The sequence below is a fragment of the Polypterus senegalus genome, chromosome 1 (genome assembly GCF_016835505.1).
Source record: "Polypterus senegalus isolate Bchr_013 chromosome 1, ASM1683550v1, whole genome shotgun sequence".
Lineage (NCBI taxonomy): Eukaryota > Metazoa > Chordata > Cladistia > Polypteriformes > Polypteridae > Polypterus > Polypterus senegalus.
In genome coordinates, this window is record NC_053154.1 from 275,954,708 (window position 1) to 275,965,690 (window position 10,983).

The window sequence follows — 10,983 nt, forward strand, 5'->3', positions numbered from 1 at the left end:
GTCTTTGTAAAGCCAAGCAAAATGAAACCTTGTATTGGCTATCTTTTGTAATCTTTTTAGTTAGCCAATAAAAAGTGTCATTTTGCTTGGCTTTTCTCTACATTCATAATGGCTAACACTGTACAACACCCTAGTACTACTGTCTTTGTAAGAGAGACTCAGTTTCAGCAATATTCTTTAAAGAATATGGCAGCAATAAACCACATGTTCTAAATACAAGATTCATTTGTGTGCCTCGTAGATTCATTTCTTCTTTGCTCAGCATTGCTCTCTCTTGTTTCATTTTGTAAACACAGATTAGCCAGACCTGTCACATTTGTTGTATCAAACCTCTCAGGGGAGTCATCTGTCACAACAAGGAATACTTCTGCCTTTTTTTGCTCAAGTAGTACAACAATGCACTACCGTCATGTTTCCTAATAAAGGCAGTCTAACAGCAGGCTTGATTCTGAGCCCCTCCAACCCCCCACCAATGTACTGAGTCTGCTGGTTTAAGGGTTAAAGATTTTGAATGTCATTTGGGCCTCTGTGTGATGACAGAGATTGTCAACACAGAATGTCGGCCTTATAGTCCCTAATGGGACAGCTGCATTGTTCTTTCTATTTTCCCCTGTTTGTTAAGGATTCATAGCTCAGACCTGGCCTTACTTATTTCACATTTCCGGCTTCTGTGACTCCAGTGCATGTAATGGAAGCTATCATCACTTCAAAGGCTTAGCAGTTCAGAGTTTATTGTATAACATTATTACCTTAGTAGCCGCATTAATTGAACGAGACTTACAAATCCCAAGTGCGCAAACACAGTGGTTTTCATGCGTGTCTCCAAAGTAAGAGAGCCGGCGAGATAAGTAGCTTCCTGATCATCACACAATAAATCAGTGGACAGGATTTGAGCAGTAACCTAAGTAACCTTAGCCATTCTGACACACATTTACAATACATGGAGAAGATGTATGTCAGCATAATCAGAACACAATGAGCTTTAACAAGAAACTTGCAAATGCAACCACACTATAAACAAAAGTCTGTTTTAAACAGAAAAGAATTAGTTTCCTCTTACACAAATTAATTTTTAAGATCAATTCATCTTCTGAGCCTGCTTATAAGATTGAGGGGCAATGGCATGAGGAGGTTATCCCAGCAGCATCAGGCACAAGGCAAGAATCAGCCCTGGGTGGAGCTTTGGTTTGTGGCAGGGCTTAAAAATTGAATGTGCAGACTGTATTGAGTGGAGGGAGAAGACCACACAGACAGCGACCGGCCCAAGATTCAAATGCTGGAGCTGTGCTGAAGTAGGGCTAAACAATACACCACAATGTTTCCGTTTTGTTTTTATGGCCGTAATGATTTGAATATCGGAAAATCTTGTCAATTGTGAGAAGAGTTTTGTTCTTTTGTTCTTTTCTCTAGAATTCTTGCACCAAAATGACAAAGAAAGTTAGCCTGACGAGATTTAGGGTTCATATTGCTGGAGGTGAGTTGCAGGTGGACTGCACTTTCCTTCCAGGCTTCTACATGGCAGTCCATGGCCCCAATTTATCATGAATGGCACTTGGTTCACTTTTTAAGATATCTTCACCAAGACACAGCTCATTGTCTAATTAAAGAAGATTTGCATTCCGATTTTGTTTTATATAAATGTTGACTTCCCCACCTTTTTGGTTTTGCCAATCTTTCCTAAATAATGGGTGTAACTGTTTAAGTTCTACTCATCCTCATCTCTACTACTTAGCCAGATGTCTTTTATTACTATTACTGTATATCATAACTAAGGGGTTCACCCCCTGCTCGCTTCACTCGTCAACCCCCCTTTGCCTGCGCTACGCACCTGCCACTTCGCTTCTCTACTGCTCGCAGTGTGAAGAGGGGGGCTGAACACACCCCAAGGAGACGTGGTTGCTCCTCTGAAATCCCCTTTTTTTTTTTTTTTTTTTATTTATTAATTTTATTATAATCAATACATAGTAATCAAGTTTTACAAAAAAAAAAGAATTATGCTAAGAACAGATCGATCCCCACCCTTGAGAGAGAGAGCAAGCCATATGGTGTAAAATTTAAGGCTTGTAAAAAATACCTAAATCAACAAATTCTCTGTGCTTTATAAACTCATTTCAAAATATTACTGATTAGATCCTGCCATGTTTTGAAAAAAGTCTGCACAGATCCTCTAACTGAGTATTTGATTTTTCCAATTTCAAATAGTATAACACATCGGTTTCCCACTGACTTAAAAGAGGAGAGTTTGGGTTCTTCCAGTTTATCAGAATAAGTCTGCGTGCCAACAGTGTAGTGAATGCAATCACAATTTGTTTGTCTTTCTCCACCTTAAGACCCTCTGGAAGAACCCCAAACACAGCTGTTAATGGGTTAGGAGGGATTGTGAGTCCAAGACTGTCTGAGAGGTAATTAAAAATTTTTGTCCAGAATAATGTTAATTTGGTGCAGGCCCAGAACATGTGACCCAGTGAGGCTGGAACTTGGTTGCAACGTTCGCAGGTTGGATCATGCCCTGGAAACATTTTGGAGAGTTTTAGTCGAGACAGATGTGCTCGATATATAATTTTGAGTTGTATAATTGTATGCTTTGCGCATATGGAGCTTGAGTGAATTCTCTGCATTGCTACTTTCCACTCCTTTTCTGATATATTAATTGAGAGGTCATTTTCCCAGTGTCCTCTTGGATCTTTGAAAGGAAGGGATTGTAAAAGGATTTTATATATTGTAGAGATGGAGTCTAACTCCTTGAAATTGAGCAATACTTTTTCCAGCGTGGATGAGGGTGCAAGATGAGGAAAATCTGGAAGGTTCTGTTTAACAAAGTTCCTGATTTGAAGATAGTGAAAGAAATTTGTAGCTGGAATGTTAAATTTGGACTGTAATTGTTCATAGGATGCAAAGACGTTGTCTATATAAAGATCTCTTAACAAGTTAAGTCCAAATTTTTTCCAGATATTAAAAACTGCATATGTTTGTGAGGGTTGAAAGAGGTGGTTCTTTTGCAGGGGTGCCACAGAAAATCCCCTCTTAAACGGTGATACAATGGGAAATAAATACAGTCTTTATTTGTTACCTCCTCTTTGCTCGATCAGCTGCTGATGTGCCGTGTGATCTGCAGTTCACGCGGCACTTCAAACATTTAAAAACCTGTACAGCAGCTGTCCTACTCTTTGTCTTTTATTTCCGGCCCTGGGCATTGTTAAATTTATTGGCACTCTTGAATAAGTCTCATCTCACGGGATGCGAGTTCGTGATATTTTTTAGTTTATAATTTAAAAACAGAATAAGAATCTGAAAATCTAACAACATCACATTAAAGTTTGATAAATTCTGAAAAGAATGATACCAAACATATATATATATATATAGGCTTTAAAATAAGGCCGATTTAAAGCGTCACAAAAAAATGACAAAAAAAGTCACACAAAATTGTTGCACTTTTAGGCTTAGAGTTTTATATATAGAGAGTAGATTATATGCAGTTGCATATAAATACAACCCACTTATTTTATTCCTAATACTCCTAGCATCAAGGCAAACAATTTTAATGTCTTACTTTATTTTGTCTTTTTAACAGTGGAGCACAACAGTGGTTTTTCAAAGAGGGTGCCACAACCCCTGCATTTTGAAGCTACAGGACACTTGGTGAGGCTGGTGTTCCTAAAAAAATCCATTTTTAAATGGCTTTTTAATTGCTTTTTGTAGTTTATGAATAAACAAAAATCAAAATGTTTTTTCTGTTGTTGCATAACACTAGTCCTTCAACCCGATAAACAAATAAAATCAATGGGGAAAAATGGCCTCTAAAATGATTGTTGGTTACACAGTAGCTGAGCCCAAGATGCCATGCCTGGCTGCATTTCAGTTCCACCGTTCCATGCGCTCCTGCTGCACGTCTTTGTTCCTAGAGAACAGCTTCTCTTGCTCCCCACCTTTGTGAGCTGATCCATGACAGGATTGAGATTACCTGGAAACCACACACGAAGACCGCATGGATTTTTGTAAAAGAGCATATAATTGGTGAGTGCTGTCTTTTTCAGCCCCTCATTGTAACGTGTCTTTGTCTGTCTGCCAATGTTAGAATATTTTTGGTGAACTTGTTATGTGTATCATCATTTGCAAAGCAGTTTTAAAAATAGCAGAATAATATACATTGAAGAACAAAGATAAATATTAGCAATTATTAATAATACATATTTCTAATGTTCCATTTTAGTGTTCATTAATATTAATCAACAATACAATATTTGCCAATATTAATCATTTCTTACAAAACAAATACAGGAACAGTTGGAATAGATGGACAACTGTACAGTCATGAAGCAGGTTCAGCCTTCACATTGACTTCATGTTATTTTCCATTTTTTTAACCTTAAATGTTGTGTCACTTAGTTTTTTTATGCTTCTTTTGATCTGTATGTATATACACTCACTGTGCAAATTATTAAGAACTCTATATTAATACTGAGTAGAGTCTAGTTTTGCTCTCAACAGTGTCTCCATTTTTCATTGCTTGAACTCCACAAGATGTTGGAAACATTCCTTTGAGATTCCATGTTGTCATAATTGCATCACACAGTTTCTGCAGATTTATCATCTGCACAATTATGCTGGAAATCTCCTGTTCTACCACATCCCAAAGGTCTGTTAGATTCAGATCCAGTGACTGGGGCCATTGAAGAACACTGAGCTCTATGTCATGTTCATGAAACCAGACTGAGATGACTTTTACTTTGTGATATGGCATGTTATCATGCTGGAAGCAGCCATTAGAAGATGTGTAAATTGTGGCCATGAAAGGATGCACATGGCCAGCAACAATATTTAAATAGGCCGTCACATTTAAGAAATGATTGGTATTAATAGGCCCACCACCACCAGCCTGGACTGCTGTTGATGCTATTGGCACCCACCATCTGTGTGTCGCAACCAACAACTGAAATTTGTCAGAGCAGTCTACATTTTTCCAGTCTTTAGCTGTCCACTTTTGGTAAGCCTGTGCCAACTGCAGGTTCTACGTTCTGTTCTGGGCTAGCAGGAGTGGAACCTGATGTGGTCCTCTGCTGTTGTAGCCATCTGTCAATGTGTTATGCATTTTAAGGTACTTTTCTGCTCACCGCAGTTGTTATCTGAGTTACCTTAGACTTCCTGTTAGCTCAAACTAGCCTGGTCATTCACCTCTGACCTCTCTCATTAACAAACCATTTCCATCTGCAGAATTGCCTCTCTCTGGGTGTTTTTTTGTTTTTCACACCATTCTGAGTAAACTCTACAGACTGCTGTACATGAAAATCCCAGAACATCGGCACTTAATTTTAAACTAGCCCATCTAGCACCAACAGTCATGCCATGGTCAAAATCAATGAGATCACATTTTTTCCCAATTGTGGTGTTTGATTTGAACATTAATTGAAAGTCCTGACCTGTATCTGCATGATTTTATGCATTGCACTATAACCCCATGAGTAGATAATTTCATGGATAAATAAGTGTACAGGGTGGTCCAGATCTAATTATGCAGATCCAGATTGTCTGGATGACTTTTATTTATGCGGGGACGATTCCAGTTCGGCGCAAAGACGATTCTTTATGTCGTCACTTCGCCCACTTCTCGATGGTCTGGGATTTTTCGAGTGATTTTCTATGTAATAAACTTAATAAGTTATAGTGTAATGAAAACTGCATAATTAGATCTGGACCACCCTATACAAGTGTTCCTAATAATTTTCTCAGTGAGTGCATAAATGTATGATGTTTGTAATTTAAAGTATAGACATTTAGTTTTTCTATTTTTATTCCATACAAAGCCACATACCTGTTCTTAAATTTTACAAAAATCATTGAAAAGGCAATTGGCATACATTAGAAAATGAGAAGGCGCAGCCACTTCCAAAAATCTGTAATCCTTTGTTAATATCACCAAATGAAATACTAGAAATATCAGTTTAGTACCTAATTAAAGACCAAAAAAAAGTGATGGCACTGCAAAACATTTCAATTCTTGCAGGTATATGCCCTTTAAAAAGGCTGAGAGACCCTGATTTAGAGATATAGCACCACATTTGATCACACATGCATCAATAGTGCGCTGTAGTTAGAATTTGCTTTGAATAATAGGTCAGCTATTATCCAAAATCATGTTAGCAGTAACCAAAATCCAAGATTACACCCCACTTTGCATCATTATGTTTATATTAGTGGGGAGCCCTGACCCGATGGTACAACTATAAAAAGCTTGGGATCTTCCAGATTAGAACTTTTAAAATTTTCTTATATATTTGTACTTATCCAACTGTCTGTCTCATTATTTGAAGTTCTAAACCTGGCACTATTCTCACATTCTTCTCACATTCCCTAGTTTAAACAATCTCCAACTAACCTACTCATACAATTCTCCACAAGACTGGTACCCCTCTGAATTAAATATAACCCATTAAGGATAGACTGCTCCAATTTGTTCCAGAAAGACTCCCAATGTTCCAAAAAACCTCTGCCCTCCTATACTAAACTAAGATCTGAGCCACCTTCTCATTTCTGCAGTGTTACCTGGACTCATGCATAACATGGGCAGAACTTCAATGGCCCCTAGTTTATTAATTCTCCACCTCAGCATGACCCCTATCTTTTTAAATTTCGTATTGCAGAGCTGACAGCCTGCCCATACATAGGTCATTTGCCCCAGTTTATAGTGACTACAGGATCCAGACCTGCTCCTGCCAAATGTAACACCATATGAGATTCTCTGTCTCAGGAAGCAAACCTACATCTCAGTAACCCTAATATCTCAGTCACCCATTATCACTACTTCTTTCTTTCTGGGGACTTGTTGGGGCTCCCTGCCTCTGCCTATCACTTCAGAGTTATCAGTCACTATCCAACTTTGTAAGGTTCTGGAAACCGTTGGATACCTTTTGTTGATGTCCCTGGACAGTGTGCACCTCATACCTGACTCTTATGTCTGACCATGACACGTCATTTGTTTTTACATGTCTGTTCTGAAGTGTCATCCTGCACTATTTTGGGATGCCCACTATCTCCCACAAGAACACTACGGCAACATCTGCTAGTTCAACATACACTAGTCACCTCTTCCTTAAATTCAGCAACCCTGAGCCAGAAGTGCTGGATCAGCTGACTTCTCCTCAGTAGGCCTCCTGGACTTAGACCTCACTGAAGCCAGCACCCAAATTTGTTTGGGTGACAGTTAAGCCTTTCTAAAATTAAGTATAAATTAAATTTGTGTTGAAACAAACTACATTTTAATACCTACCCTCCCTCTCAAGGCCCCTAAATGTACTGTTTTAAGATATACTACTACTAAATGCCTTTTTCTCACTGCTGCTCAAGCATTTTAAGCTTCCTTCTGAATGTATTTTTATCTCTACTAAACTTTTCTTTATATTTCTCTGGTTTCCTAAGATGTCTCTGTTCCTTTGTTTCTAGACAGATGCACCTATCATTATAATAATTGCTTAATTGCTCCCCTTTTTTGTCTCCACCTTTCTCCTAATGCCTGTGCTTGTTGATTTATACACAAAGTACCACACTTGTATTTCTTCATTTCCTTCCTTCCTTCCTTATTGGGAAAGTCGCTCACTTGTTTAAGTCCACGTCACATTTTCCTGCGATTTTCAAAGTCATACCCGACATTTGCATAATCCTAGCCAATTGGCTGCACACTCACACTCCCATGAAGTCAATTGCCTAGAGTATTATGCCTAATTAGTATGTGACTGGCTACAATAAAATCAAACAGGTTTGAGTTTTTCTTTAGTTGAAGGGTGGGCTGTATATGCAGGAGAGCTGAGAACTGATGAATGCTCATCCTGTAATTCAATTCATAGAAGGTGGTGACAAGGAAGAAGAAACGTGTGTTTTGAGAACACAGAAGAGAGGCTTGTCTTTCTGATTTCTTGTGTTTTATGCATTAAAACAGAATGAAAAAAGGGCTAAAACTGCAGCTCAACTTATTGCAGCTGTTAACCCTTCACACAGCACCAGCTCTGTCAGGCAGCATGAGGGCTTTGGACCTCACAGACAGAATCACAGTGTCTTGAGGTTTAAGTATTATGACAGAATGGGAAAAATAAAAAAGAATGGGAGATATTGATGCTAAACTTGCTGCAGTTGTTAACCGTTCAGAGTGCTGGCACCAAAAAAGGGGTGAGCATGGCTGTGGTAGAAAGTCGTAACTCAGTCAATAAGTACAGTAGACATGCCCAGCAATTTCAGTTCAGTTAATTTGACATGCAGTAACATGCCTTACAACATAAACTTGTATAATTTTATATTGGCTTAACAGAGATAAAGCAAGTTAATTATTACCTTACTTCCTTAATGCCTAGTTTCGCTACCCCTGCTGCCACTTCCCCTGAATTCAGTGCTGAGATGCACATACACTATTCACAACTTGCCCTTACTCCTGTGCAGATGAAAAAAAGGAAATAAACTTCTCCAAAGGGAAAAACTGTAAAAGTACTGCTTGACCTTTATCATTTTTTGGAGTAAATGCTGTACAGTATATTCATAAAGTTTCAGACAGCAATCAAACTTTCACACAAGTCATTCTGATTGTAAGCTGAAGAGGAGTGTGTGTTGATCAGAATTCTTAGCCTTTCCACCATCAGAGTTCTTTAACACTGGGATTATAACTTTGGTGTGAGTTGTATGGATATCTGCATATAAAATACCTGGGGGTGCAGCTAATGTAAAAGCAATCAGGTATTTTTAACTAGCATTGCAATAAGGCTTCATGATTCTTCTTATGAAATGTTAGGATATTTCCACTCCACTGTAAATCTACAGTACTAGAAGCACAAATATGAGTACTGCTGCAGTTTTATTTCAGTAGTTTAGTGGTAAGATATGTTTATTACATGCATATTGTGTTCATTCATTTGACGTAAAATTTATTGGTCATTGATTAATGACGAGTGGAACTACTCATGTTAATTTAAGAATGTGTTTTTCATGGAAAAATTATATTTTTTTAATTGACCATTCTATCCTTCTGAGACTTTTAAATTGTACTTTGTATATTAAAACATTTTATATACTTTTTAAGAAAGTCCAAATCCTGTGGTTGTGATACAAAATCTCAAACAATGTGAAATGGGTGTGAGGACTCTTAAGAATCCCAACTTCCCTGGCCTGCCCAGGTATGGCCTCAACACAGGCAGCCAGCCCCCAACCACCAACAGCAGGGTTAGGCCGTAAAGGCCCAAAAATGGGGAGTTGGTTTTAAAAGTTCAAAATGCAAAAAAATGCCTTATGAGAGTGAGGAACCATAGATTCCCTGGCACAATGGGACAAGACACATAAAGAATGTTTAAATATGAAGAATTTGTTTAAATAAAAAAAACAAAAACAGTACAAAACATAGGCAAGGCAAAGATAAAAGCAAACAGGATTTGCCTAAAAAGGCGATCCAAGACAAACAACTTTAATAGAAGGAGGACCCAGGAGCAGTAACGCCAGGGTGGCCCCACTTCCTGGAGTTCCACCGACAAAGCACAAGGATTGGAGGGGCAGCTAAAGAAATAGAACATAAATACCAAACAATAAATAAACATAACAATATCCATCCATTTTCTAACCCGCTGAATCCGAATACAGGGGTCTGCTGGAGCCAATCCCAGCCAACACAGGGCACAAGGCAGGAACCAATCCTGGGCAGGGTGCCAACCCACCACAGGACACACACAAACACACCAAGCACACACTAGGGCCAATGTAGAATCTCCAATCCACCTAACCTGCATGTCTTTGGATTGTGGGAGGAAACCGGAGTGCCTGGAGGAAACCCACGCAGACACGGGGAGAACATGCAAACTCCACGCAGGGAGGACCCGGGAAGCGAACCCGGGTCTCCTAACTGCGAGGCAGCAGCGCTACCACTGCGCCACCGTGCCGCCTAACATAACAATATTAAAAATATATCAAAACATGAAAAATATTTCAAAAACAAAAATTGAAAGGAAAATAAACACAAGCCAGGGAATAAACCTCAGTTGTAACATATTATCTATTATGTGTTAGATTAGACTTGGAAAATCTCAGTTTCTTATAAAGATGCTCAGAATATTTTTAGCCATATGAAAGCAGTCACATTACAATTAGTACATGATACGCCTTTGTCTTAGACCTTTGGATGTGCTTTATCTATCCCAAAAATAAAGGAAATGAAAAAAAAAAATTAAACATGCAAACTGGCTTATTCCCCTGTCAGTTTCTTCACTGCTTAGATTCCCCTCCAAGTAGAACATTTTCTTCCTTCTTTACAATAATTATAGATCACTAAGTAAAATCGATACTCAGCAACCATCCAGGGCCATCAGTTCCTCCTTCTGGTATAAATCCATCCGTTAGGGGGATAGAAAAAAGAAAGTGAAGCCAATGGAAGCACATGTTTATGAAAGAATCTGAGTGAAACAAGTCCAGTCTTAACGCTACCATTCAAATCATCCCACAGCGTTAAGTCAGTCCTCCTGTTCCTCTTGAACTGCAGCCTTGTTTTGACCTTTGCTAACATATTATTTTGCATTCAGCTAGAGTTTAAAAGCAGTCTCTTGTTACACATTATGGTGTTACAGGCAAATTGAATATTTTGGCTATGCCTTTTATGTGCTTACATATCTCAAATCAAAAAGTAATGTCAATAAGTTAACGCTAATATTTGTCCATAGGCAGTAAGTGGCATTAATTTGTGCTTGCATCTCTGCTCTGAGTTTATAGACGTTTATTGTGTTATTATTGTATAGGTGCTGAATTTCTTATCTTTTCAAAATAGGCCCATTCAGTTGTGACAACTCTTCTCTAAAGCCCCTTTAACAAATGCAGGTTAACTGAGGAAGTTACTTGTAAACTGCCCGGCCAAGTGCATGTGTCCACAAATGAGGCAAATATCTCCGAAAACTTAACCCAGCAACTTTCTTGGTCAGGGCATTCACGGAGAACATCCTAATGGTCACATGTGACACGTGCCAA